Genomic DNA, 26,494 nt, shown 5'->3' on the forward strand with positions numbered 1-26,494 from the left:
GACTGGGCTGCCCAGACCCCAGGAGGGCAGAACCCTGTCTGTGGGGTGGCAGCAGCTGTAGCTACAGAGAAAACCCCAGAGAGCTGGTTTGGCAGTACTGGGGGTCCATAGTGGAGTCCCCAGGATGCATGGAACTGGCTTCCCAATACCAGATTTAGCATGGGGGGACAATTCCATGATCTTAGACATGTTACATGGCCATATTCGGAGTTACCATTGTGAAGCTACACATAGGTATTGACCTATATGTAGTGCACAAGTGTAATAGTGTCCCCGCACTCACAAAGTCCGGGGAAATGGCCCTGAACTATGTGGGGGCACCTTTGCTAGTGCAAGTGAAGGTTAGACATATAGGTGACTTATAAGTTACTTAAGTGCAGTCAAAATGGCTGTGAAATAACATGTGCATTATTTCACTCAGGCTGCAATGGCAGTCCTGTGTAAAGGTTTGTCTGATCTCCCTATGGGTGGCAAAAGAAATGCTGCAGCCCATAGGGATCTCCTGGAACCCCAATACCCTGGGTAGCTAGGTACCATATACTAGGGAATTATAAGGATGTTCCAGTATGCCAATTGAAATTGGTAAAAGTGGTCACTAGCCTATAGTGACAAATTTAAAGGCAGAGAGAGAATGAGCACTGAGGTTCTGATTAGCAGAGCCTCAGTGACACAGTTAGGCACTACACAGGCATACACATTTAGGCCACAAACTATGAGCACTGGGGTCCTGGCTAGCAGGATCCCAGTGAGACAGGCAAAAGCATACTGACATACATGTAAAATTGGGGATAACATGCCAAGAAAGATGGTACTTTCCTACATGCACCTGCTACCTTTCAGCGACTGATAGATATGGTTCTCCGTCCCTTTCAGGACTACGCTGCTGCCTACTTAGATGACATCATTATCTATAGTATTACCTGGGATGACCATACCTCATATTTAACCAGTATTTTACACACTCTTAGAGAAGCAGGCCTCACGGCGAACCCGGAAAAATGTAAGATAGGGCATGATAATATTAATTACCTAGGGTATGTGATTGGAGATGGAATGGTGAAATCCCAGCTAGAAAAATTACATGCCATCACACAAATTCCGCTGCCTCGATGGAAAAAAGATGTCAGGGCCTTCTTAGGGATGGTAGGATATTACAGGCGATTTATCCCTCATTTTCCAGAAATTGCAGCCTCCCTCTCTGCATTACTGGAAAAAAATAAACCCAATCAGATCACTCATCTCACCGATTGTAAAAAAAGCCAGATTCGAACAATTAAAACATCTCCTGACAACCAAGCTTGTACTGCGTTGCCCCTTTCAGGTTCAAACTGATGCTTCTGATCAAGGGATAGGAGCCGTTCTGTCGCAGATACATCAGCACAGACTCTATCAATCTATAGTATACCTGAGCAGGAAACTTCTACCCCGCAAGAAAAATTACCCACCCTTGATAAGGAATGTCTTGCGATCAAATGTGCTATTGAATCATTACGGTAGTATTTAACAGGCCGTCCCTTCATATTGCTTACTGATCATGCTCCCTTAACCTGGTTGGCACGCCATAAGGACACCAACGCACAAGTGCTTCGTTGGTTTTTATCCCTCCAATCTTTCTCCTTCCAGGTGCAGCATTCGCCAGGCTCCCTGCTATCCAATGCAGATTACCTTTCTAGGTATCCTTTCAGCACATGGGTCTAACAGCCACTGTCCATGGGGAGTGAATGTGTCGGGCCGATCATTGGGAATACGGCACAGCGATGTCCTGGGGGTACTTCTGGATCGGGAATAGGCGATCCGGAAGAAAATGTCACGACATCCAATGATGGAGAGCACCAAGCCGGAGGAGGGGTTTTAAACCCCAATACGACCGCAACCAGAGAGAGACGGATTCTCCAAATGCCGCTGACACCGCCGCGCCGACCGCAACAGAGGAGAAACAAGAAGATGCTGGAAGCAGGATGCCAGAGGAGACAACGGCGAGAGGTTTTTCCAGACACCCGGTGGGACGAGCAGGAGGCGACGAAGTGCACAGATCGGCCACACTCTGGGAAGAGTGTGGCCTAACCAGGTACGGTCCAACAGCAACAACAAGGGGGAAAAGGGAGTCGTTAGAGCGGGATCGGTGGGGAGGAGTTGATTAAGGGAATATTTCCGTTTGGCTTTCAATATGTTTTTTTTTGTTTTTGTTAGTTTTTTTTTTGTGATTCAGCTTGGGAGTAGGGTTTGTTTAATTTTTTTTTCCTCATACTTATGGAACGCGGGGGTTACTACGGGTGGATCTCAATAATACCAAGTAGACTACTTGGGTCAGAACAGCACATACAAGACGGGAAATAGAGAGAGAGAAAGAAGAGGCAACCAGGCCAGTAATAAGAGGAAAGACAGGGCACCAGAGAGGAAACAAAAGAGAAACCTAGCAAGAGACAGAAGAAGAAAACGAGATAGACAGTAAGAAAGCTCAAAAGGAAGAAAAACACAGAAAAGGCAAAGAAAAATCAGCGAAGAAAGGAAAAGAAGTACAAGACAAGAGAGGAGATGAGAGCCAGACAGAAAAGGGAAAAAAAAGGGAGAGAAAGAGGAAAACAGTAGTTGTACTACGTACCTACATACCAACCTTCCTGTATTCGTCTTTCATTCTATGCGCCTCCTGAGTCACCATCTGGGAAAAGAAGAATACAGAGAGAGAAAGAGTGAAGACCACGTGGGCAGGCAAAGACGAAGATCATAACTAACAGAGAGCAAAGAAAGAATTACAAGACTGCAATACCCTCTAAAAATCAATAAACCACAAACATTATAAAAATAAAAACCCTTGTGCACCTCCATTTCTGTGACCCTGTTACAGATGGGTTTGAGGAAGGATTTGGTTGGTAGTTTACAGCTTGGATTCATCTCATTTGGAATGGGAACAAAGCCTGCAGCTGCCCATGCTGGCGTCCTGCTGTGGACGAATGGACAAGTAGTGCTATCAGTCATGCATGCTTAGGGAAAGTGGATGAAGTGCTCATGAATGGACTTTCATTTTGGCGCGAAGGAAGGAAAGCAAGGCAAATCTTCACTATATACACCGTGAAATGAGTTTTAATTTTAAAAAGACTTTGCAATCGATATATCCTTCTTTGCTTCCTGATGAAAACATGATATGAAGAGGAAAAATATATCTCCTTCTCCCTTCTTTAGCTCGTCTTCAGCCAGTTCCTCTTCCTCCAACAAAGAAGGGAAGAACTTATGGTCTTATGGAGGATGCTGGAATAAAAAAAATCTGATAAAGGCGACCGTGGCTGGAATAGAAACAAGGTGACAGTGGACAAAGAGATGAGCAATATGTTTGGTGTGGAACCCTATTCAGAATCTTCAGATGCTGACAGCAGAAAGGTGGTGCTCTCTCCCGAGGAAGAAAGGGGAAAATATGTGGGTAAGGACTTATTACCATCCATCCATTCATTCACATGTGAGATAAAATATAGGTTTTCCTACTCCCAAAGAACCTGGTATGTCATCAGAGACTCTATTAAGGCAGCTTGTTTGTCCTCTTCAAGTAGGTCTTACGATTCATTTATGTTACAGATGTGGTTCTCCACGAATGACAAGAACAGATACAACTGTTAGTAAGTTTCTAATGCAGTCCCAGTGGATTCTGTGGTAGGAAGCTTGGTGGGCAGAACGTCAATGACAAAGGACACAATTTTGAAGGATGCCATATATAATAAAATGGATTCTGCTCTGGAAAACGTACATTCAAGTTCTGACTTGGCTTTGAGGGCAGGAATATTTGGAGCATACACTTCCCAATCCATTCTATCTGATTTTAAAAAGCCCTTGAAAGCGGTAGATGAGAGCAAAGAATGTTACTCTGTTCTAGAAGTTGTGGAAAACCAAATCAAGTTGCCTTCAGCCATATTATTCAATATTGCCAGATCTGCTTCATACTTGGAATTCAGAGGGGTGCCCCTGTTCGAGATCTGCAGGGCAGCTACCTAGGAAATTCCTCACCCTTTTTTTCCATCATTATGGACTTCCTGGGCTACATGAGTTGAACAAAAAGTTTGGGGCTGGTGTGTTAAGCTCTATTACCTCATAAAGTTGCAAGCGTCAATAAATCACTGAGGCCCTCATTATGACATTGGCGGCAAATGTCGCCTCCTGCCATGGCGACGGCATACCGTCGCCGTGGCTACCGACCGTCCATAGAATTATGACCGTAGCCGGAATTCTGCCAGAAGGCTGACGGAATTCCGGCTATGGTCATGGTGGCGGACTGCGGTAAGGTGGCGCTGCTGCAAGCAGCAGCGCCACGCCAGCAAAACGCCGCCTACTGTATCATGTCCCATGATACAGCCTGGCAGTGTTTTGCTGGCGGACGCTGCTGCTGGCAGCAGTGCTGCGTCCTGTCTCCTGCCGGAGGACCCCCTGCAAGCAGGTAAGTCGGGTTGGGGGTGTGTGACTGTGTTTGAATGCGTGCATGCATGTGTGCATGAGTGGGTGTGTGTGTATCTGCATGTTGTGTCATGTGAGTGCATGTGTGCCTGGATGTATGTTCGTGAGTGTTGGTGTGAGTGAGTGTGTATGAATGTATGCATGCGTGGGTAATTGTGTGTATGCATGTGTGCATGGGTGTGTATGTATGTGTGTTTATGGGGGGGTCAGAGTGGGAGGGTGGGTGAGTACTCTGGAGAGGGGGGCAGGGGAGACCCCTATCAGTGCCAGGGAAGGAATTCCCTGGCACTGATAGTGCCTACCGCCATGGTTTCTGTGGCGGTACAGAAACCCCAGAAACCATGGCAGTGGGCTGGGTCAAAATTCCATGGCACCCTAGTGACGGCCGCTGGCTTGAGACTGTAGTCTCCAGCCCGGCAGTCGTTACCGCCGTGGCGGTCGGTGTGTTAACTTGGCAGTAATAATAGTGGAGGTATGTACCACCAGCCTGTTGGCGGTACTACCTCCACTATTACACCGACCGCCGGGGTCATAATGACCCAATGAGTGTGCTTTGAAATCTTATATGACAATGGTTATTGTCGAAGTTCATTGGTGCTTGGCATTCCTCAGTAATAAGAACGAGGTGAAGCAAAAGACGTAGAGGTAATGGCCTTATTACTTACTGGTACTCTTCATTACTCCTAATCCCACTCCTACTGGTCCCATTCATTATGGCACACCCTCTCACCCTTGTTTTATGGCCTATATCTAGGAATAGTATGTCAGGAGAATGCTGGGAAGGTAAGAGCACTTGTAGTACTCAGCTGGTTGGGTGAGCTTCCTTTACACCATTTCCTGTCATGGAGGTGGGAACGACTCATTAGTAGTGTAATGACTAGGGCAAGCATGAGTAGAACAACAGCCTATTACACAACAGACTTGTCCAGGCTTGTCCTGATCCATCAGGAGCAGCCCAGCCCAAATGCAAGTCCACAGCCTCGCCTAACAAATGAAAGCAACGTCAGGGCAGTTTCAGTTGTGTTAGGGCCTCATCAACGAGCTGCAGCTTCAAATCTATGACACAGCAGCAGGAGACCCATGTCTGGCAATACCCTTCACGCTCAGGGCCTCACCAAGAAAAACAAACATGGATTCAGCCACTGGTAATGACCCGGGCTCCATTCCAGTCCATCGTTCTCGTCAGTGCCTCTGTAGACAACCACACTGAGCACTGGGTTTGCTTCAGTTGGAACAGCCCAGCCAGAAGGGCCAGCACACTTCATATTAGAACGCAAAGAAAAGTAACCCTAGGTTAGTTTTTTTACAGCTGTCTCAGTCAGGTGCCCAAGCTTACTTGGTCTCTGTGAGTGTTAGTGGAGCTTGCAGTTCTGCGGTTCATCCTCTACGTGTTCTATGTTTAGTGAAGTTTGCTAACATAATTTCACGATACAAAAAACAAATTGGCTTTATCAGTGCTTGTTAACTTTGAGGCCTTGTCCTCGGTTATTGTCTCTCTTACAGCCTGGTGGGGACTGGTCACGAGGAGCTGTCACACGGGGGCAGCGCAGGCACTTAACTGACAATCTGTGTGACTTCCGGTTAGCGTAGAAAGGGCCAGGCAGCCCCAGGGGATTACAGCAACAGCAGACATGTTCATCTGCATGCCGCCACCTTGTCACCCCTGCCTTTCCTCCCCCGCAATGCTCTCCCCTGGGCAGGCGTGGGCCTCTTTCGCTCTGTTTAACACTCAAAGGATTATTTTAAGCTGCGACCTGATCATCTTTTTTTTCATTTCACTGTAAGGGAAGGAAAGGAAAACTGGGTCAAAGTTTCAATTCACGCCAATCAAGGAAACGGAGCGCAAGTCAGAAAGAGAACAAGTAATGACAAAGCCAATAGGCCTCAGTGGACAAATAGAAGGCAACCAATCGATGGTAAAAAGGCTGTGTTCTAGGAGGGAGACAAGCACAAGATGGGCAAGCTGGGACAAGCTGGGACAAGGAATGCCATCAAATAAGAAGCAACTGGGAGTGACAAGAAAGCCAACCCATGGTAAGCAACATGTGGTCTATAATCCCCTATAAACTCCTGGTAAGTCCATAATGGGTATTCTGCAACAAGGCATCTTGTGCTGTCTAGTTGGCTCGACCTAACAAGAACAACTTGAGAGAGATGGACACAGAAAAGACACTAGAGGGATACAGATAGGAAAAAAGAGCACAGGCTAGAAGTGACAAACAGAAAGATTCCTAGAGAGCAGAAGCGCAAGAGAAAGACAGAGTGTGAGAGGAAATCGCGACAGTTCACAAGAGTGCGGATGAGATAAAGAGAGAACAAAAGAAATATGCAAATAGAAAGAGATTGTGAGAGGGAGTTTAAGGAAGAGTGAGAACGAAAGAACAAGATTAAGGGAATGTGGTGGAAACAGAGGGTGGTGGAAAAAGAAAGTGAAAGGGGTAAACAGAGTGACAGAAAGGCTGAAGGGGACTAATGACAGAGACTGCGAGAAAGTGAGAGATGAGGAGAGAGAGAGAGAGCACAAGGTTGTACGAAGACATGAAGGGAAAGCAAGAGAAACAGGAAAAAAGACTGTAAGAAATAGAAAGAGAATGCAAGACTGGTTAAACGAAGCTTGAGAATGATCAAGCAAATGTGGAAGTGGAAGTGAACGAATGTGTGTGAGAGAAAGAGAGAAAATACAGCAAAAGAGTGTGAAAGTGTTAGTGGGAGAAAGCAAAAGAAAGAGTTAATTTATACGCAAGAAAGACAAGAGATTAAGGAAGTCATGGAAAGACAGTCATAGGGAATAGTAGAGAGTGAGCTGGAGGAATAGAAAGAGCAAGGGCGAGAGTACGATTTTATAAAAGACATAAAGAGATAGCAAGCAACAGAAAAAAATAACAAAGCGAGGGAGCTAGAGTAAAATCGAAAGGAAATGTAAGTCACAGTTGGGAAATGAGAAAGAAAGAGATTGAGAGCATGCAGACGAGAAAAAATAAAGTATGAGAAAAAGAGTAAATGGAGCGCATGAAAAATGATAAGAGTAAAGGCAGAGAGTGAATGGGGAGCATCAGATAAAGACAGATGTCATGCGGGAGAGTGGAAGGAGTAACAAGAGATGGGCTCATAATAAAGTATTGTTTAAGAGAGAGCAAGAGAGACTAAAAGATAAAGCTAAAGAAGCCAAAATACAGAAAATGGGAGGTGGAAACAGAGATGCTGCATAAAAGAGGCAGTGATCAAGAGAAAGTGACTGAGAAATAATCGAACAGTCAGGGGAGATAAAGGAACTGGATATCATCAGTGATAAGGTATTTAGACTGACATGAAACACTCCTTGCTAATTACATCATAGCAAGCATAGGATTAGGTGGGAGTGGACCTCATTGGTGAACTGTGAGTGGTGTGAAGAGACTCCCTATTGACGTACTTCAAGCTTACAACAGTTACTAAAAACAAAGACAGCATTATACCCCACAAGTAGACAGATCAAGTATTGGCAGATCCTATTTCGAAACACATAATTCCTAAGCACACTGGTAAGATATTAGACCTGCTTTGGGTACTAGAGAGAGACTGTACTTGGAGGCTGTGTACCACATAGGTAACAGTTATTTAGTGGTTGAGGTGGGTGGGATGCTGCACAACCTGTAATTCTGTGGCTAAGAGAAGATCCATGGGACACCCCAAGTTAAGTTTACTAAGTAGAAGACAAGCATCTGCAACAGCTCTGCTTCACTCTCTTCCAAGAGTCTGAACTCCTCTTCATATTGGTTTGGTCGCACTTGCCCCCACCGGTCTGGAATTGGCACTCATCCTTTGCCAGACCAAACATACAGCAGTGTCCCCCTACTACTATGACATGCCTCACTTGTCTCAATGTAAGATGATACGTCTGCCTCCTCTGGTATCACACAGCACTGCTATTCCCCCTCATATTTTCATCATTTATTCTGCTTAAAATATGAATGTCGCCTGCAGCCTCTCCAGGCTGACAGAGAACTGTGCAGGTTAAAATATAGTAATACATCAACAGCAGAGTGAACTATGAAGTATCACAGGGAAATAGTACAGCAATGTAACTGCAAGGGTCCCACCTTACTGGCTGATTGTACAGATGAGTCATGTGTCTGGATATAAGGAACCAGGGTATGGGCACCCTGTCCCCCTGGGCCATGTGGGGGTGTCCCATAGGAGCACCTACATAGGGACAAAAAAGCCCCAAACAAATTTGTGAGAGGTTCTCTGGATCCACTGCAAGTCCTAGCATGGCCCCTAGTAAATCACAAGGAACCAGTGGGGTTGGGCGTTAGCATAGGGGGAGGGGGTTTGATCCTGCACCCATCCCGTCAAGTTAAGTCTCCCCGCACACAGCCTTTGGCTAGGCCGCCCACGGAAGGTTAAGCACAAAGTAACTATGACTCGTGCCCTCATCATGCACTGTTTGTGCCCGCACATATTACATCACTCACCACATGTTCTATGACTGCACTGATAGCATCTCACAGATGGATTGTCATTGCACCATGTTAATGTATATAGGCAGGTATTTTGTTTAATATAATCTCACAGGCTACTGTACTTAGCAAGGATTTTGGTGTAGGTAACATCCTTTGACAAACTGTGAAGGATAGAAGATTTGCATTGTCATAATCCCTGCTACCCCCTCTTGGGAAGGACTTGCAGATATAGTTGTCTGCCAGACCCATGTAATAAAAACTACACATACATATACATAAATAGTGAGTTTTTCGGTCTGCCCTTATCTATGCATCAATCACATTCTGTTTATTACATGACAGCATACTGCTGGCTCCAAGCGGTTACCTGATCTCAACTCTCTATTATCCTGTGTGTAATGGCTTTTGTCCTGAACACGTCTATTTCTTCTTGGAAATGAGTGCACCTTAGTGTCTGGCCTGGGGCAAGACGTTTAGTTTTCCAGTTTTTCCTTTTATGGGTTCCCTCTAATTTCTTTCCTTCTTCTACCTTTTTTCATAGAGCCTCCTTCAGCTCTCCAGACAGTCCTACTGGCATGCGCACGTACTGCTAATTTCATCTACAGTGTGATGCATCCTGAGCCGCTACTAGTTCCAAACTGAATGTCTGTCTGGGAAGGGTATTGTCTATAGTGTATCATCGTTTTTTGCATTCAAAGATAGCTGCAGTGTTTAAAAGCATTATTTTTGGCACTTCCAGTGCTTTTTGTAAAACGTTATTGCTGTTGGGACCTACCAGCCCTCACCAATAGAAAAACGCTTTGGCTGAAATCAAAAATAATTTTTGGACTCAAAAAGTACACATTGCTGTAGTAGTCCCTGACACTGAAGGGTACTACATTGTGTGCAGAATGTGCACCTTGTGAAAGAGCAGAATGATGCCATTCACAATAAAGTTATCCACTGGCTGAAGTGGACTGACTAATTGCCCCATGTTGTAGTGGGTACAAAATAACACAAAGGACACAACAATGGACAAATTTATGAAGCGGGCTGGCTGAAAGCCCCTACGAGGAACAAGGTGCCAGATGTATGAACCATTTTTATGGTATCAAACATTGTAATTTAGAATGTGTGAATTCAAAACAGCTTTTTCATACGTGTCAATCCCATTTTAGGAGTCTCCAAACGTTGACTGACTCATCAAAAGGTGTTGCAACCCCATACAAATTGGCTATTTGTAAGAAGTGGGCTGTAGGCTCCCCTTCCAAATCTGTATGAGATATATACCGTAATCTGGTCGTAAAATACTGAAAAGTTACTGATTCCTGAGCTAGAGTGGTACTATTCACAAAATGAAGAACTACTTCTCCTTGGTGAATTAAAAAAAAATGTTGGGCAGTAGTCAGTTGTCTAGAGAACCAGTGCCAACTCTCAAACAAACATTTCCCCCAAAAAATACTTTTTAAAAACCCAGTTTCTTTTAATTAAAACAGGATACATTAAAAAAGGTTTACTTTACATAAAGATGATCCAGGGGAGTGAAATGTCTAAAATATATACTTATCCATGGGGCAGATTGTTTCATAAGTCTACTTGTCCTTTAAAAAAAATCTACTTGTCCCTTTGGTGCCATGTAGTGGGACGACAAATTATTTCAGCAATCTCATTATGTAAGAGCTCTGATAAATAACCTCTCTGATTATGTCAGGGTTAATACAACAGTAGGGCTTGAATATTGGCAATTTCAAGCCCCACTCTAGTACTTTTCATATTTTGCCATCTTCCCACAGATCTACATACCGGGGCTGGAGGAGGCAGTGAGCAACAGTTCCAGGGCTGGAATGCCTTGGAGTCAGTGCAAACCTACTAGAATGCATGTTTTAAGGATTTTCACCAGCTCTTCTCTAATCTTTTCATTTTCATGTTTCCCAATATCTTGTTGAAAACGCTTTCACTGATTTTCCATTAGGAATATTTTTTGGAAATGCTAGCATGCATCAACACAGTTTACTAAATTATACTTCAGAGAAATAGTACAGAACATTTCTCAGTAACTTAGCAAAACGGTTTTTTCTTACTTGCATTTTTTATGAACATTTTATTTTGAAAGGAAATAATTATCAATCTTGCTTACAAGCTTCTGCAAATATTTGCATTTTGGTAGCATTATACACAGCTTCATATTGTACACACATGTTTTTACTGGCATCACTGTCAGTAGTTCAGTGTGATCTTACAGTGTTTATTTAGAGTGCTCATCCTAATAATAGAGGCTTTGCATTAATGAACCACAAATACAAGTTTGAACAGCATTAACACATGGAAACAAATATCACCTCAACTGCGGACAGTTCTCTTCCCTGTAAACTGGCAGCCAAAGGATTTGTGCTGCAGGGGATTGTGCCTACTTGCCCCAAGGACAAAAAGAACTTGTAAACTTGTTCTCCTTGACCCCAAACAGCATGTCCTGGGCGTTGACTGATCACAGACATGGTGGTCCGGTGACCCTAGCAGGCCACCATTCCTGTGTTGGCCACCAATCAGAGTGATTTGCAATTTGCCTTCTTAATATTCATTATGTAAGACAGACTGAGGCTCACCCCGGATCAGAATTTGTATGAACTGACCTATTAGTACATAGCTTGGTTAATAAAATTCTTTGCAAGTCACAAAAAAAAAAGTCGCAAATTTTGCCCAGTTTTTCGTGACCAGTAATCCAGACATTTTGCCTTAAATTATAAATAGACTTTTAGTAAAATCAAAAGATGTTGGCTAATGCCAGACTTAAAAAAATACATACTCCTTTTTTGTGAATGTTTGCTACTCAAATATGCTATAATAATGAAAAATAGTTACATGGTGGCAGTCAGCAACAAAGTCAATGAGTTTAGCTTTTTGTATAGTGCATGCCAATCCAGTTGTGAAAGTGTGAAAAATAGAGTGCAACTTTAAATAAAAATGCAACAGACTTGTGATAGGTGATAGGGCTACCATATAGTTAGTGTGTCTGGGTATAGCTCAACTCCGTCACCTGGCTATGACATCTCCTTCATTATATCGTATGGCAATTCTTAATTTCAGGTAGGTTAGTTTAATGTGGGCCATAGTTTAAAAAAAATGAGCAAGGGAAAAATATAAAATACATTTTTAAAAAGAGCAGGGTCACAAGGTGATTACCCCTGAAATTATGTAATGCCCCACACATATATAAGAAATGTAGTGCTCAAGTGGTGTACTGATCGATGATAGTGTATCATACAACTGTTGTGTGGCTCTTGTCAGTTCTCCTTAAGATAGGCACTGAGGGGCGTGGACAAGATGGCGACGGAAGCACTCGCATAATTGCAAGCTCCTCCTGCCTCGCATCTATCCTGACCCAAAGAGTGGCCTGAACCCGACCACCCTGCCACGAACGCCCGATCCGGATTGAGGGCAGCGACTGGAGGACAACTGGCTGCTGCCTATCAGTTGGAGGCGCACTGTTCCTAGGCAGGCACACACAAAGAGTTTACGGAGCACATTGTTGCTATGCAGGGCTTGCAGGCAACTCTGCAGGCAACTCTGGAACCAAATATGAACACTTATTCATTGACATGGGTCACATGTGTGAGGAACATAATAAACTGAAAGAGAGAATGTCCACACATGATGCAATCATAATGGATCTAACCTGTTGTATCGGAAACACAGACCAAACTGCTGGCCCTGTAGTGAGAGGTGCACCTTCTGAAATGCAAAACGGAGGATGCAGAAGGAAGATTGCGCCTGAAAAACATTCGGGTAGTGGGCCTGCCCAGAAGATGGAGGGGGCGAGCATGGATCTGTACCTGAAAAAATGGCTAACACAAACCGTCCTAGGGTACAAAACCTCCACCTTCTTTTCAGTGGAACTGCTGCACTGGGTACTGGCCCAGCCACCAGCGTCCATAGCACCCCCCGCACCTAGTGGTGGCGTGCCTTTTCAATTACCAAAACAGGGATAATATCCTACAGATTGCTAGCACCAAAAGCCCTTCGTAGGTAGAGAACTAGACAGTTACAATATTCCAAGACTATACAGCTGATGTGCAAAAACATAGGCCGTCCTAATACATAGTGAAGCTTAAACTCCACCAGCTAGGGATCAAATACGCATTTGTTTTTCCAGCTAAACTTTGAGTACTGGATGGTATTAAAGCACTTTTTTTCCAGTCCATCCGTGAGCCTTGGGACTGGTTGAAATCCAAAGGGGAACATATGCCATTGGATGACCAGGACACAGAGGAGGGTTGGACTCTGGCACAGAACCGGCACCAGCCAGCTAATAAGTACCGCTCCGGCCCTTCCCGGGAACAGGCAGTGAAGGAAGGACCGCAAGTTGTAGCTGCACTGGTTCGCGAGGGGTTCCCTGGCTCCAGCACCGGCGCTGGTGCATTGGACGCTTCAGAGACACAATCCATGAGTGGTGCCTTGCCAGACAACCTCCCGGTGACAATGCAAGAGGTCACCCCGATGATCTCCTCTGAAGACTCAGTTGTTACCATATCCTTTTCTTAAACATGAAAAAGACTGCTGTCGTAATTGTCTCAGATCCAGAGGAGATGACCTGATGTACAATGGCAGTGGGATGGGGGCAACTTGTATTGGTTGTGGTGCTACAGGACATGATGGCTGATTTTTGTTGAAACTAATTATGGTTGCCACATCTTACCTCCTACGATCCGCAGGATTCTTTCACAGTTTGTTTCACGCATTATGTGGGATTTATGACCTGTTGCTGCACTGTTGCGCTGTGGCCTGGGGAAAGGAGTTTGAAGTACTGTTGGGGGTTGGGAATATGTGTGTGTGGCTCTGGGTGTTGGCATCTTTCATTTGGCTCCTACAATTGGGGATAACCTACGATTCTAAATTACATTTCCCATGGTAGTACAGGAATATAAGTTCATTACATGGAATGTGAGCGGTATGGGCTCATACATTAAGCGACACAAGATTTACACTTACTTGTGGAGGCACCGGGCCCATTTCGCATGTCTCTAGGAGACACATCTTACATCACTGGAGTTCACTAGATTGAGTAGACGATGGAGGGGCAGGGTATATGTTACGACATACTCTAGTTATGCAAGGGGTGTACTGGTGTGGGTGGCCTTGGGGGTGCCCTTTATAGTGTCCCACACTAGGATAAACCCTGAGGGTCGCTATGCAGTAGTTGAGGGAACACTTGATGGGATAGCTTTAACACTGGTGGCAGTATACGGCCTGACTGCGGGCCAGGTGCCTTTTACATGACTCTTGAAACCCACCCTGCTGATGGACCCAAAAACATACACACTTTGGTGTGGGGATTACAACGGGGTTCTGGACCTAGCAATGTATAGATCCACCCCTTCCCCTCCTGGAGGCGCACCTCTGCTCCGTATCACAACATCTGAACACCTGGGATGATGATCTGCAGGTGGGGGAACTATGGTGCTTATTGCATCCAAATGACAGGTAGCACTCCCATTATTCGATGGTACACAAGCTACATTCTAGGCTGGACATGGTTTTTGCACCATTGGCATTGGTCACACAGTGCACACGAGCAGAGTATCTGGGTTAAATCCTTTCAGATCACAATCCCTTACTGATCTTGCTTGGATGGGGTAGGTCCAGACAAAAATTCTCTCTTGCCGCCTTCACACCACTGCTTCGCTGACATGGGGGTCAGTTTTCAGATCAGTAAAGCCATAGATCACTACTTCCAGGATAACAAGGGGATGGCCTGGGTTGCCTTGGTGGAATGGGATGTATTTAAAGTTGCTTTACTGGAATTGTGGATGAAAACAGCTTATGGTGTGCAGAAGGGGTTGAATGAGGAGGTGACTGCCAAGGAAGACCACCTGCGAGAGATAGAGAGCGCGTGTCTGACAAATCACAGTGAGCGTACAGCCCTGTTGGCCTCGCAAAAGGAATATAGGCAACTAGTGGGTAGCTTATCCAACTTCGATTATAAAGTTTACACACAGCAGCAACATGAACATGTGGATAAGACAGGTCACTTACTGGCATGGTTGTTACGCTGAGTCCCCCAGATACCCAACTGCTGAACTCCGACTCCAGAAGGGGCAGGTGGTTAATTCCCAGAAAGACATCAATAGTCTAGCTGAAGATTATTACAGGGGTTTGATTGGGGAATCCTCCCTGGTAGACCCAGACGAGCTCTCTCCATACTTAGCAGGAGTACACAATCCCATGGTCAGCCCCCTACAGCGGCAGGAGCAAGGTAGCCCGGTGACATTGGAAGGAGTGCAGAAAGCGACAGCTCAGATAGCCCAAGGGAAGGGGCCAGGCACTGATGGGTTGCTGGTCGAATTTTCTATGCATTGCTGTACCCAACTGGCCCCTGGTGCATGAGAGTGAGATGGCTAGGGGTACCTTACTGACTTCTATGAAGGAAGCGGTGATTGTGGTCCTTCCCAAAACTGGACAGGATCCTTTAAACGTAACATCCTATCGGCCCCCTGTTCCTTCTAAACCTCGATTACAAGGTTTGTGGGCAAATCTTAGCCAATCACTTGACCACAGTGATCCCTTCCTTAGTACAATCTGAACAAAATGGTTTTATATTCGGGCTCAACACCTTCATTAACATACGGCTATTATTCCATGTTATGGAATAGGTGAGGTGCCTCTCTTGATATTGAGAAATCATTTGAAACCCCAGCCGTGCATGCTACAGGACTGTGTGCCACAATGGGGTCTTGTGGTGCTAGGCCGCCCCCAGATCATATCACTATATGCAGATGATGTGCTGATGTATTTCAGGGTGGATCATACTGTGTTACTGGAGATTATGGCAATGTTGACCACATTCAGGTCTATGTCAGGACATTGTGTTCATTGAGATAAGTCCTGCTTATGCCTGCTGTTACCCATTCCTGAGGACCAGGAACTGCCGCATAGGGAGCTGATCTGGCAGTTGACTCCATTAAATATTTGGGAGTGCAAGTATACTACAAAGTGCAGGACCTGCCAGAAGGGAACTTAGGGAAGGCAGGGACTGGTGTCTGCCGCTCGCTTCTCTTTTGGACCAGACTACTTTTGTCTCCTATGGGCAGGATCGCCATCGCCAAAATGTTGGTGCTACCACAGCTCTTATCTTTCTTGGTGGCTCTTCCGTTGGTTATCCAGAAGGCCTTCTTCACAGATCTACAGGGTGTTCTAACAAACCTGATTTGGGGTGACAGTAGGTGACGTGTAGCTCTTAGTAAGTTATTTACCCCTTTAGACAAAGGTGGCTTTGATGCCCCCGATAGCGAACAACATCATGCTTGCCAGTTGGCCATCACTAGAATATGCGGGAATCCTAGATGATTTTGCGTGGCAAACAATGTTACAGAGGTTCTTGGACACTGCACCCCCTTGATACAGCTAGTGTATTGTTATGTACAGCTTTATATATCTGAAGGAGGTATAGGTGTGATAGTCGCTTATGCACGCCCCATACATCCAGTCTCCCAATTTGGGCTATACCTGAATGTGCAGGCTTGATGGCTATACATCATGTCCCAGACTGGAAGGAAACGAGGATTGCGACCTAAGCGGATGTGGTGTCTGAAGAGGGATTCTGTGCCTTTGATGCTTTAGCATTAAAGCGCTGGATGGGACCGGAACACTTTTTACTATATTCAGCCCTACAGGGTATGAAACAGAAGACTTGGGGTCTGACTGGGAGCAGCCTCCTCTGAGGGCACCTTGAGAGGCAGCCCTAACAGGTGGGAATGCCACCAAGGCTATCACGCACCTATACTCCACATTGCGTGGTAGACCTGCTGGGGAACATGCAAAGCTATGGGACTGATGGAAATTGGCACTTGGGACTCATATTGGGGACAACCTGTGGGACCAGTACCTTCAATCGTTCAAACAAGTAATGCGCAATGCGTGTTTTTGCCTCATTCACTTCCAATACCATCACCATGCATACCTCATCCCACAAGAGATCAGCAAGATGTTCCCTGGTGCACCTAGCACTTGCCTGAGGTGCAGGTTGACTGATGCTGACATGGTGTCGTTTTGTGTGATGATACACCCCTTCTGGGAACAGGTGACACAAGCGGTGTCGGAGGTGAGAAACTTTCTGTTCCTGCCAGACCTGTTTCGTTGTCTGCTGATATAGGCCATATCACTAAGAAAACTAAGGGTCTGCTAAGATTTCAGAATCTGGCAGTGATCTTAGCTAAACGATGCATCAACATGGCTTGGAAGTTGGCTACGGCATCCCCACTGAGGTGGTGGTGGGCGGACATGCTTAAGTGGGCACCAGCCAAACTAGACACAAGACGTAAAGGGACCGATCCAAGGGGACGTTGGGACACTTACAGGGAACAGCTTGAAGCAAAGGCAGATGAACGCCCCCTTGAAAGCACTGTAATTGACCCTGTGGGAACACACCTATGCCGGACTCCACTTCACTTCCACTGCCTCAGGCACTTTAATTAGACCACAGGATTAGATTGAGGGGTACAGGGGTTCGCCCATATGATATATATGTAGGATCACTGACTATGAGGTATCCACCCACTGAGAGGTGTTCCATGAGTAATAAGAGAGACATGAGTGGTTGAGACAAATCAAATTGTGTCACAACTACACACACGCGGGTTGGGGAGAGGGGTGGGGTTTGTTTTATCATTTTTTCAATTCGGTATAGTTCACATTAAAGTGTAAATACACTTGTAGCAATTGTCTAAATGTTGGTAAAAAGACGGACTATTGGTTTACTGTTGGCAAGAGTTACGTATTATCCTGGTCAGGCACTTCTGTCCTTTCGAGAGTTGGGTCTTGATGTGAGGGGGGTGACCCCAATACACAAGTATCTGGCAGTAATCTGAACAAACGAGTTACTTACCTTCGGTAACGACTTTTCTGGTGGATACATTAGCTACCTGTGGATTCCTCACCTAATGAATACTCCCATGGCGCCAGCATTCGACGGAAATCTTCTTACTAGTCTCTGCACGTCGACGAGGACGTCACTCTAGCCCACGCGACGCCGTCTGACGTCATACAGGCAATAAGAGGTCCTCGACGACGTGCCGACGTCAGTACCAATCATTTTTTACGTGCATGAGAACAACCAGGCAATGCAATGAAAGAGCAAGGCAACATCCCATTACATTGTAAAAATACACAACATTGCATGAATAACTGTAAATCTTTTATATATATATATATATATAACTCTCTCTTTTTAAAAATATATATACACATCAAGTATATACACAAAGATATATACATATATACATATATAAATATATTATACACAACATCTATTGCACCCTCGAAGACCAAGAGGAGCGCACTCAAGGATTACTTGGTAAGACCAGAAAGGCAACGGGGAGGCGGGTGGGACCGTGAGGAATCCACAGGTAGCTAATGTATCCACCAGAAAAGTCGTTACCGAAGGTAAGTAACTCGTTCTTCTGATGGATACAACTACCTGTGGATTCCTCACCTAATGAATAGAGTCCCAAAGCAGTACCACGCCTGGCGGTGGGTGCCTAAATGGTCAAACCAAGAAATCGTGCAGCACTGACCGTGCAAAATGGCCGTCCCTTCTAACCTCAGAATCCAAACAGTAATGTTTTGCAAAAGTGTGAAGGGACGACCAAGTTGCGGCCTTGCAGATGTCGACCACAGGAACACCTCTGGCCAAGGCCGAAGTGGCCGACTTAGCTCTGGTGGAATGAGCTCTAATGCCCTCAGGAGGATCCTTCTTTGCCAAAGAGTAACAGATTTTAATGCAAAGAACAACCCACCTGGATAGTGTTCTCTTGTGGACTGCCTTTCCTCTCCTCTTGCCCACGTATCCAATAAACAGCTGATCCTCCAGCCTGAAATCCTTTGTTCTATCAATAAAGAAGCTCAACGCCCTCTTTGGGTCCAGACGGTGCAGTCTTTCTTCCTCTTTGGAAGGATGAGGCGGAGGATAGAACGTGGACAAAGTAATTGCCTGAGCCAAATGGAAAGGTGAAACAACCTTCGGGAGGAAAGCAGCCTTGGTCCTCAACACCACCTTATCCCCATAAAAAGTTGTATAAGGGGGCTTTACTGATAAGGCCTGCAACTCACTCACTCTCCTTGCTGATGTTATAGCTATCAGGAAGACTGTTTTTAAAACCAAATACCTTAAGGGGCAAGAATGCATAGGTTCAAAAGGGGACCCCATAAGGAAAGTCAGGACCAGGGACAAATCCCATTGCGGCATAACGAATGGCTTTGGAGGATATTTATTTAGAAGACCTTTCAAGAATCTGATAACAATAGGGGATTTAAATAAAGATGGTTGGTCTGGAAGACATATGAAGGCTGACAAGGCCGATAAATAACCCTTAATGGTAGCCACTGCACAACCTTTCTGCGCTAGAGACAGAGCAAAAGACAAAACGTCCGATAGATGAGCATGCAAAGGATCAATCTGCCTCTCTCCACACCACGCAACAAATTTAGACCATCTATTAGCGTAGATAGATTTAGTGGAGTGTCGCCTGGCCGCTAATATAACATCCACTACCTCAGGCGGGAGAGAGAAGGAACTCAGGTTGCCCCGTTCAATCTCCAGGCATGTAGGTGCAGACTCTGGAGGTTGGGGTGTAGAACCTGCCCCTGCGACTGCGAGAGGAGGTCTGCCCTGAAAGGGAGACGGAGCGGAGGGCACATTGAGAGTTGGAGAAGGTCGGAGTACCATACCCTCCTTGGCCAATCCGGAGCTATTAGGATGACTAGAGCCCGGTCCTGGCGAATCTTCCTCAATACTCGAGGAATCAAGGGTATGGGAGGAAACGCGTAAAGCAACTGGCCGCACCAGGTTATTTGAAACGCGTCCCCCAACGCTCCCTGCATCGGATACTGGAGGCTGCAGAATAACGGACAATGCGCGTTCTCCCGAGTGGCAAACAGATCTACCCGAGGAAACCCCCACCTTTGGAAGATTAAACGGACTTGATCTGGATGGAGACGCCACTCGTGGTCTGCCGAGAATTGGCGACTGAGACTGTCCGCACGCACGTTCAAGACTCCGGCCAGATGGTTTGCTATCAAGCAAATCTGATGGTCCTTTGCCCAGGACCATAGTCGAAGAGCTTCTCTGCAGAGAAGGTACGACCCCACTCCTCCCTGCTTGTTTATGTACCACATCGTGGTAGTATTGTCCGTTAGGACCTGTTCCGACTGACCACGAAGGGAAGGGAGGAAGGCCTTGAAAGCCAGACGTACAGCCCCGTAACTCTAACAGATTGATGTGAAACATCTGTTCCTCTGGAGACCAAAGACCTTTGATCTCCAGATCCCCCAGATGAGCTCCCCACCCTAGAGTGGAAGCATCCGTTATGACTGTGGCCACTGGTGGCGACTGCTGGAACGGCTTTCCTTGTGAAAGATTGTTGCTTGCAATCCACCACTTCAAATCCACAGCAGCATCTCTGGAGATCTTGACAGTACTCTCTAGATCCCCTTTGTGTTGAGACCACTGCCTTCGGAGGCACCACTGAAGAGCCCTCATGTGCCAGCGAGCATGCGTGACCAACAGAATGCAGGAGGCAAACAGACCGAGCAGACGAAGGACCTTGAGGACTGGAACTACCGCTCCATTTCGAAACATTGGAACCAATTCCTGAATATCTTGAATCCGCTGAGGCGGAGGAAAGGCCCGACCCAATGTTGTATCCAGTACTGCCCCTATGAACAGGAGGCGCTGAGAGGGCTCTAGGTGAGATTTGGGCTCGTTCACCAAAAAACCCAGGTCGAACAACAACTGGGTTGTTGACTGCAGATGATGCGACACAAGCTCCGGGGACTTGGCTTTGATCAACCAGTCGTCCAAGTAAGGGAATACTGCTATCCCTTTCCTTCTGAGCTTTGCCGCAACCACCGACATCACCTTCGTGAAGACTCGAGGTGCTGAAGTAAGACCAAACGGAAGGACCGCAAACTGATAGTGCTGCGATCCCACCACAAACCGGAGATACTTCCTGTGTGACTTGAGTATCGGGATATGAAAGTAAGCATCCTGCAAGTCGACAGACACCATCCAGTCTTCCTTGTTCAACGCCAAAAGCACCTGTGCTAGGGTCAGCATCTTGAACTTTTCCTGCTTGAGGAACCAATTCAAGATCCTCAGGTCCAGGATTGGTCTCAAACGACCATCCTTCTTGGGAATCAGGAAATACCTTGAGTAACATCCTCGACCCCTTTCCTGCTCTGGGACCAACTCCACCGCGCCCTTTGAAAGGAGGGCTTGTACCTCCTGTTCTAGCAACAGGAGGTGTTCTTCTGAACAATAAGAAGGGCGGGCGGGATGAGGGGCGGGAACTCCTGAAAGGGAAGGGTGTAGCCTTTCCCCACAATACTGAGAACCCAAGTGTCCGTTGTAACAGTCTTCCATTTGGTGAGAAAATGCTGTAATCTTCCCCCTACAGGAGAGGAGTGAGTGGGAAATGGTGGAAGCCTAAGGCTGCTTCCCCTGCTGCACCCCGCCAGAGGATGAGGAAGAGGCAGAGTGCTGCTGAGAGGCTCCTCTGGTGCGGACCCTACCTCTCCCTCTAAAAGATCTATAGGGATGGGAAGAGGCAGGTTGCTGATATCTTCCCCGAAAGGAAGAGGAGGAAGAGCCACGCCCAAATCCACGAAACCTCCTGAAAAATCTGGAAGAGGCCGTGGAAGAAGGAGCTTGGAGCCCTAACGACTTAGCCGTGGCCCTGCTCTCCTTAAAACGTTCCAAGGCCGAATCAGCCTTGGCTCCAAACAGTTTGTCCCCATCAAACGGGAGATCCAACAATGTGGACTGTACATCCGCAGAAAAGCCCGAGTTACGGAGCCAGGCCTGCCTCCTTGCCACCACAGTTGTGCCCATTGCTCTGGCTACCGAGTCGGTCGTATCCAGTCCCGTCTGGATAATCTGGGTCGCAGCAGCCTGGGCATTTGAAACAACATCCAAAAGACCCTGGGGAAGCTCTGTAAATGATGAGGAAATGTCATCCATCAGAGCATGAATATACCACCCCAGGATACAGGTTGCGTTGGTGGCCTTCAACGCCAGACTGCAGGACGAAAAAATCTTCTTGGACTGCGCCTCTAGTTTCTTTGAATCTCTGTCCCCAGGCACCGTCGGGAAAGAACCAGGCGCTGACTTGGATGAACAGGAGGCCTGCACCACCAAGCTCTCCGGCGTAGGGTGCCTAGACAGAAAACCAGGGTCAGTCGGAGCCGCCCGATACCTCCTGGCCACGGCTCTGTGAACTGCTGGGGAAGATGCCGGCCTCTTCCACACCTCTAAAACCGGATCCAGCAGAGCGTCATTAAATGGCAAAAGAGGCTCCGCCGCAGCTGAGGCCGGATGTAGCACCTCTGTTAGAAGGTTTTGTTTAGCCTCCACCACCGGCAAAGGCAGGTCCAAAAAACTAGCTGCCTTCCGTACCACTGCGTGAAAGGAAGCAGCCTCCTCAGTATATTCTCCCGGGGACGAAAGATCCCACTCAGGGGAAGTGTCCAGCCCACTGGCCGACTCCAGACCACGCAGGCCATCACCCGAGTCCTCTAGCTCTCCTTCCTCCAGGGCTCGTTGGTACTCCTGCTCCTCTAATACACGGAGAACACGTCTCCTCGAATGAAGCCGTTGTTCAATACGCGGAGTCGACAATGCCTCCGCCGAAGTCGAAGATCGGCGCCGATCTTCAGAAGCCACCGACGCCGCGTCCGGCGCCACAGGTAACTTCGGCGCCGACGAAAGAGCAGTCGAAGCAGATGGACCCACCGGAGTCACAGGCCGAAATCCCGACGTTGCCGTCGACGGGATGGAAATCCCCGGGGCCAATCCCTCTGAAGCCACCGGAGCGGCCACCGGCGCCGACACTGGCGCCGAGCCCACGTTCCCAAAAGGGAGAAAGGGCATAAAGGGTGCCGGCCGAAGAGGCGCAGGATCACCCAATGAAAAGGCCAAAGGCCCAGCCGGAGCACCCCCTGGAGCCATCTGATGGAAGATGGCATACATCGCATTCAAGAATGCGGAACTATCGGCTCCAGGGGTGGGAAAAGCCGGATACTGGGGTGCCTGTCTCAGAGGCGACCCCGACGCCGGCCTCGACGTCTGCAACGCCGGAGAAAACACCTGAGGCTCCAATACCTCAATCACCGACGCCTGTCCAGGTGAAGTTGGAGACGCCGGAGAGGGCAACGGCGTCGAAGGATGCGGCGTAACCGTGGGACTGATCTCCCATGTCCTTCGGCGCCGATCCGAAGACCTGGAACGAGTCTCCTTTGAATGACGCCGAGATTCTCTACGGCGCCGGGAGTCTCGATGACGCCGATGTCTTGGTGAAGAAGACTTCTTGTGATGCTTCTCCTTCGATTTCGCCATAAACAGCTTCGCCTCACGTTCCTTGAGGGCCTTTGGATTCATGTGCTGGCATGAATCACAAGTCGAGACGTCGTGGTCGGAGCTCAAACACCAAAGGCAATCGGAATGAGGATCCGTCACTGACATCTTGCCTCCACACTCACGACAAGGCTTGAATCCAGACTTTCTCTGCGACATTATTACCACAGAGAAAGACTACGCAGCAAAAATACACTGTAACCACAAAAGTAACAGTTGCTCCCTCGAAGATAACCGTTTCGAATGCACGGAAAAAAGGGAACTGACGTCGGCACGTCGTCGAGGACCTCTTATTGCCTGTATGACATCAGACGGCGTCGCGTGGGCTAGAGTGACGTCCTCGTCGACGTGCAGAGACTAGTAAGAAGATTTCCGTTGAATGCTGGCGCCATGGGAGTATTCATTAGGTGAGGAATCCACAGGTAGTTGTATCCATCAGAAACATACGATTAAAATGTTTCTGACATCCTTCCTCCGACAAAGTGGTGTTAGTGTATTCCAAATGTGATTTTGTTACTTATGCCAATGAAACACATTTTGCAATAAAGATAAAAAAGATAGGCACTCTCTTCCATCTGGGGGCGATCATGAATTGATGGGGGCAATCCTGAGCAAGTCTGAAAAGTTAATAAGTGATGAAGGGTGGCACATCTAAACATGCCTTTAGAATATTTTAGTGATGGGTGGCAAATCGTTGCATACCTCCAAGGTTAATATTTGGAGGACCTCTGATATGTGCAGCCATTCAAGGATTCAGAGTGACTGAGCACACATCTGGTCATGTACTAATGGTTATTGGAGAACTATTCACATTGTAGGAGAGGCTCCAGTTCAACAAGACACACACTTATAGAAATAGATGGCTTAATACTGAACAGTAAATGGGAGGCCAGGACTCTTCAGGGAGGCACAGCATTTTATTATGTTTAGAGTAATAGCGATAAATGTAAATAAATAAAACCTACTGTAACTTTCTTTACTTCTCTGAGCAGTCATGCCTTCCTGAAGGCCATTGGCAGAGTTATTCTGTACTCTTGCAGAATCAAAATACAACTAGAAAATAGAGGTAAGGACCGATGCATAGATGTTTAATTGGAACTGCTGGGATACATGGGTCTTTTAAACTTGGAGGGTGATACCCTAATTTTCCTCAGTAGAGGCTTTGTGAAGGACCACCTGTCTTAATGAGAGGGGTCAAGAGTCTTTACGCCTTCAGTGCATCCGCCAGTGCAGTGGATACACTCATGGTAGGATAGAATGCCCAGTAGGGGCTATTTGTTTTGTCCAAGTGGCCTTTATTTGATTTGTTATTCTGAAACAAGTTTTCAAGTGAGAGTTTGTTTCAGAAATCCAAGAAAACCAATTACTCTGAGGCACAGGGAGTTTTCTCCCTGCGTGTAAGCATCATTCATTTTTTCCTGCCAAGAGCCACAATGCCTGGAGTGGTGGCCTGAGGCTAGGTCTATTGACGGCAGATCGACAATCACTGCGACTAGACAGCTCTGTGAGGAAGCGTTGTCATGTCTAGGGATTTTGATAGCAGAGCCAGCTGAGTCTTCACAATCTGAAACCCTGCAGTTTCCCTAACTTTAAATGATGCAGGGACACTGCTTGTTTACCGCCCTGAGCAGGGGCAGCATAGGGTGGTGTTCCTGCACCGCCAAACTCTAAATGAAGGCTGCATGCTTTATGTCCACCTAATATTTAGCACCTTTATTGAGGATATTACATTTGCGCCGGAGAAAGTAGTGGAGCACCAATTGCCATTTCATCGCTTGTTTCTTCTTGAAGAAATCACAGCTGCTCAATATTTGGAAACTTCAGTTTCCATGTCCAACCAGTTGTTGGCCTTTTTGCAGGCCCATTCTATGTTAGGCCACTTTGCTATAGTCATACATATGCAGCACTGCAATTCAGTAACTGCATATTTTTAGAACTAACATGTGTCACACTTAGGGTTGCCAGATCACGCCATGTACAATGAGCACATATCTAGCAAAGAATGTTTAGCTTAAAAAAAAAACATTGTTATAAAATGTCAATTTAAACAAAAAAAACAACTTCTTCCAGAATGCATTGGTTTACTTACTGCCAGTGGCGTAGCGTGGGGGGTGCAGGGGGGGCCGGCCGCACCGGGCGCAACATCTTGGAAGAGACTCGAGTGCTAAAATCCACGGGTTAGGGGGCGCAAATTACTTGCCTTGCCCCGGGTTAGGGGGCGCAAATTACTTGCCTTGCCCCGGGTGCTGACAACCCACGCTACGCCACTGCTTACTGCAACCCCAGGTCAAGAAACTGGGGGTTACAATATGTGGATAGTTCTGGCAATCTTATATGTATAATGCTTTTGGCATGTGCTAAATTTTTTAAGTTAAAATTTTCACCTAAACATGCATTCTATGTTACTATGATTAGGCAAATGCATTGATATGCCAGAGAAACAAAGCGTTTATCAGCCAGCACCAGACATATGAATACAGCGGATGCTGTTTGATGAGTATTGTGAGGACGCCAAACCTACTCTCTAAGCATTGTGCTAATGGCTTAACCAATCACAAATCGAACAATTTAACTTGCAACACTAGGTGTCTCCTATTCCTACATGTCCAAAAAGATTTGACACTGATAAAGCCGAACTGATATCAACTGTTATTATAACAATGTACACTTCATTAAGTAGATATTGATAATCTGCCATTCTGGAACTGAAATGTGTTTTAGAAAATAGGCATAGCTGTATGTCAGAATATTATTACAAGAATAAGGTATGCCAGAAAATGTGTCTGAAACAAAATTTACAAAAACATTGTGAACGTTCTCTGTTATCAATTCCAATGGTGCAATACCTTTGTAAACAATATTTAGGTCACAATGTTTCATCGGATGATACTTTTTTCCTAGCACTATACCAACAGGAATACCAACTGACGTGACCACTTACAAAAAACACGACTGACTCGACGTTTGTAGTTAGAGTTCTGTGAATTTCCATAGAAATTCCAACTGGTGCATGGAATGTAACAGGATGCAGATTACTAATACTGATTGTTTGGATGAAAGATGTGTTTTAATGCTCGAGTTGCAGACTTTGAAAGAAAAAAGCATGGGGCCAGACTTACTATGTACTGGTCTTAATTTGCGAACAGTATTTTTGCAGCCACTAACATTTTTTGGAGATAACCTGTATTAGCAGGTCCGTTCATTAAATTCCAATTCGGAATAAGTACTGACCCAA

At 46.3% G+C, this 26,494-nt stretch overlaps 1 long non-coding RNA gene across 1 annotated transcript in view; it reads right to left on the reverse strand.

The window, feature by feature from the left end:
* Nucleotides 1–26,494, reverse strand: part of LOC138267602 (uncharacterized) — a 178,126-nt gene that overhangs the window by 25,792 nt on the left and 125,840 nt on the right. Inside the window, exon 2 of the long non-coding RNA XR_011199833.1 lies at nt 2,603–2,659. This is a non-coding gene — a long non-coding RNA (uncharacterized lncRNA). The remainder of the gene's footprint in view (nt 1–2,602; nt 2,660–26,494) is intronic.

This window comes from Pleurodeles waltl, chromosome 12 (assembly GCF_031143425.1).
Source record: "Pleurodeles waltl isolate 20211129_DDA chromosome 12, aPleWal1.hap1.20221129, whole genome shotgun sequence".
In the NCBI taxonomy this organism is placed as follows: Eukaryota; Metazoa; Chordata; class Amphibia; order Caudata; family Salamandridae; genus Pleurodeles; species Pleurodeles waltl.